We start from the raw sequence: 4,432 nt of genomic DNA on the forward strand, positions 1-4,432 counted from the left end.
GGATCTTTCTCCAGAGCTGACACAGAGAGAACGGCTTCCTCCAGAATCAGCACCCTGAACTGACACTGCTAGCCTGAACGGTGAGAGAACACATTTGTGTCTGTTAAAGCACGCACTTATGGTATTTCTGTTCTCACAGCCCTGGGGAACCGAGACGAAAGGTAACGTCCCATGTAGGAATCTGTGGGAAAGGATCTGGGCAACTCTGTGTCCACGACAGGCTCATTTTGGAGATGAGGGTTGGACGGCCCCTCTGAAAGGCTGAGGTCTGTGCTCTGAGGTTTCTATTTGGAAGGACTTATGTGGGAAGAAGACGGTAGGCCCATTTCTTCTCGGGAACAAGAATTTGCAACAATGCAGCAGGGCATGCAGAGATGGGTAAACTGTCCCCAACTGTGGACTGGAACACAGGGGAAGGAAACTGTCTGACCTGGGAAGTCCAGAGCTTAACCTGGTGATGATGGGCGAAGGAGCCTCCTCTTTGAAAATAGAGTCCTAGAGGTAAATACTTCAAGAACCCAAGAAAGTCTCTTGGTTTCTATCATATCTTCTATAATCATTTGTTTCTGTGTGCTCTAGATCTATCTATTCTTTTCTTTTTTTTTTTAACTTGGGAATACTCATTCTTCAATAGTGCCTCAGCCTCCTTAGGAATCAGCCTTGGGTTGATGTTGATGCATTTGATTCTTCTTCCCCCTTGGAAGTCAGAGGAGGTCAGACACCTCCTCCATGCTGTTTTTACACCAATAAATACAAATAAGACTTTTATAGATAAAAATATAATTTGTTGCCCCTCTTAGGAAGGCGTCAGAGACTATTGAGAAGTTGTTCATATAAAGTCCCTTGCTCCTGGGTCTGGCATTCAAGGACTCTGCCAGCTCCTTCTAGCTTTTCCTCCAGCCCTTTCTCATCCTCGAAGCCCCAGTGCTATTAGGAACTCTATGAGCTCCTCATGATTTTTTCATCTCTTCCCTCTAGAGCACATTGCCCTTCTTCCCAACCCAAACCAGCCCTTCCTCAAATACCTGATTCACAGCTCACCATCTCTTTCTCCAGAGGTGGTCTCCACATCTGGTCTTCTACAGGAGCAGATTGCACCTCTGGAAAAGCACCTGCCACACCTTCCCATCCATTGAGGTCCTTGTGTTCTTTACCTCTGCTGGGATGCAAACTCTGTAGTGGTAAACCACTGTGTCTACTCTATTCGTGAATAGCCTGGAACAATGAACTGACCCATCGCCAGCTTTCAATAATAGAAGTTGAAATAAGTGAACCTCTTTCTCTCCTATTAGATTTTAAGTTCTTCAAAGGCAAAGAAAATCATGCCATGCAGTGTTTAGCATGAGCTACAGAGTATATAACTCCATAAACAGCCATTATGTGAATGTGAAGACATATGTGTACTTCTGTGAAATTACTGGCTTTTATCACCCAAGGAGAAAAAAAATCATTGAACTAGGCTTTCCAAGTGGGTGAGAGGCCATGGTGGCAGAGTGGTTATGCGCTGGACTGCTAATAGCAAGGTCAGCAGTTTGAAATCGCCAGCTGCGCCACTGTAGAAAGACAAGGCTTTCTACTCCCTTACAGAGTTACAGTCTCCAGGAGCCTGAACACAGTAGGGGGTCTATGCACCCAGCTGCTAACCACCAAGAATTACAGTCTTAGAACCCACCGGGGCAGTTCTACCCTGTCCTGTAGGTTTGCAGAGTCAGAAGTCACCCGATGGTAGTGAGTTTGATGTGGGGTTTTCCAAATGAGTATAGTGAAATTTTACCTCTCATACACCACGGCTTTCAGCCTGGAGGAATTTACATTCCATCCCTCAAAGGGATAGTTTTCAACATGCATTTTTCCTCTTCTTAAATTTTGCAAGGTGAGTCATTTGTGGCTATTTGGTGGAAGGATATGGTGCCCCCATCTTTATTTAACAGCAAGGAAAGTGTGCTTTTAGAATGAAATCGTAGCAATGGTTAGCCAGCTCATTGGCTGGGCATCCTTAGCCATGGAACAGGACGCATTCATCCTCATCTCAAAGGCGCACTGTTTAACTATCTGGGCATTTAAAGATGTCTCTGGGAGTCTTCAAGCTTGTTCCGGATGCCATTTAAGTTTTCATGAAATTATGGCAGGTCACCTCCAACTTACACACACCAGGCTTAGGAACAGGTGCTACTTTATCCCGGAACAGCCGAGTTCTCTGATGATTCTCCTTTGTTCTCGTTATTTCGTTCCTTTGTCTGCATGTGTTTGCTGCTCATATTGTCTTCTTCTTTCTGCATGAGCCATCTTCACATTACTGAGTTGTAGAAGTGCTCTATCTCTTCGAAGTACACATCCTTAGATGGATGTCTATTTTGCAAATGCTTTCTCCCACTTGCCATTTCCTTTTCAACAAACAGTGTTCTTTAAAAAGCGTTTCTTAAAATTTCAATCAAATCAAATTTATCAGCTGGTAGTTAATAATCCTTGCTTTGTAAGAAGTCCTTTGTTTATGCGGGTTTGCTTTATTTTCAGTTAATGCTGTCGGTGGTGCCGTCGAGTCGGTTCTGACTCATAGCGATGCTACGGACAAAAGATTGCCTAGTCCTGTGGCACCCTCTCACGTCTGAGCCCATTGCTGCAGCCACTGTGTTGACCTATCTTGTGTCTTGGGCCTTCCGCTTTTCCACTGCCCCTCTACTTTGTAGTTACTTAGAGACCTATGTATTGTCTTTTTTTTTAATTGTTTTATTAGGGACTCACACAACTCTCATCACAATCCATACATGCATCAATTGTGCAAAGCGCATTTGTACATTCATTGCCCTCATCATTCTCAAAGCATTTCCTCTCCACCTAAGCCCCTGGCATGTTTATTAAGTCTTAGGGCAAAGATAAGACAAAGACAAAAATAGATCATCCAAATGAGAGAGACCATCAGCATGAGGCCATAATTGTGTCCACAGATTCAGAGCCACGTGGCCACTTAAATCGGACATGAAGTACAAAGGAAACTGTCACAAAATCGTGATTGGAGGCATATAAATTCATCACAGTTTCAGGTGGGACCGCAAAATCGAGAAAGAGATCATGACAGGGATATGTACAATATATTTTTTGTTTTTCAAATCTTTGCCCGACCCAAGGTCACTAAGCTTTTCGCCTATGCTTTCTTGCAGATGCTTTATTGTTTGAACTCTAGTATTTAGGTCTAAGAGCCATTGGGGGTAAATTTTTATACGTGGAATAAGGCAAGAATTCAGGTTCATTTGCTTGTATATGGCTATCCAATTATTTCAGTATCATTTGTTGAAAAGAGTATTCCTTCCACATTGAATTGTCTTGAGCTTTTTGTCGCAACTCAATAGACCATATGTACCTGGACCTATTTCTGGATTTTCTATTTGGTTCCACTTACCTAGGCACATATCTTTTGACTGCTATATTGTCTTGATTATGGTAGTCTACAATTCCAGTAAAATATCTCTCCAACTTTGCTCTTTTTCAGAGTTGCTTTTGAGTTTAGAAACCATTCTAGGTTCTTTGCATTTCCATTAAGAATTTTGTGATCAGCATATCAAATTCTACAGAATGTGCTGGGTTGTAACTGGGATTGTGTTGAATCTATAGATCAGTTAGGGAAATTTTATGTGTTAGCACTATTGTGTCTTCTAAGTCACGAGTAGGAGATAGCTCTATTTATGTCTTAGTTTCCTTCAGCAAAATGTTTTAGCTTTCAGTGTGCATATCAGACACGTCATACACTATTTGTTAAATCTATTTGTGTTTCCTATTTATTAATGTTATTTTTTATTTTAAATTGTTCATTGCTACATTGACCTTGTATCTGTAAGATTGCTCAAGTCCCTTACTGTTCTAGTAACCTCATAGAGATTACTTTTCTACACAGATGATCAGGCCATGTGCAAATGAATCCCTTTTACTTCTTCCTTTCCAATTCAGCTGCGTCCCTTTACCTTATTTCACTGATTGATTAGAACCTCCAGGACAATGCTAAATAGAAGTAATAGAAGTACACATCTTTGCCTTGTTCCTGATCTTAGGAAGAGGGGAGCATTCTTAAGTAATACGAAGAGTTGATGAAATGAACTTTATCATAATCTTAAAGATGTGGTCTTCAAAAGTAGGGGGTGTAGGGGAAATGTTTTTGTTTCTGTAGAGTTAGATTTCTAGATAGATTTTATCGAATACTTGGGATCCTGGCCTCAGAACAAGTAATTTACAACTGCAGCGGTGACGGGAAACTCCCTTTATATTTACCTATCTCTGTAGGTGTCTGTTCACATTTCAAGGGAAAATGAGGCTTGGGAACTCAGCAGACATCTCAGGGTCATAATGCCAGAGAGGCCTGGGCTTATCCTGACTTTAAAGAGATATACTTACATTCCAAAAGATTACAGTGAGAACCTGGGATCCTTTTATCCCATCTCTA

The sequence above is a fragment of the Echinops telfairi genome, unplaced genomic scaffold, assembly GCF_000313985.2.
Source record: "Echinops telfairi isolate 266 unplaced genomic scaffold, ASM31398v2 ScPeMD7_53;HRSCAF=182, whole genome shotgun sequence".
NCBI lineage: Eukaryota > Metazoa > Chordata > Mammalia > Afrosoricida > Tenrecidae > Echinops > Echinops telfairi.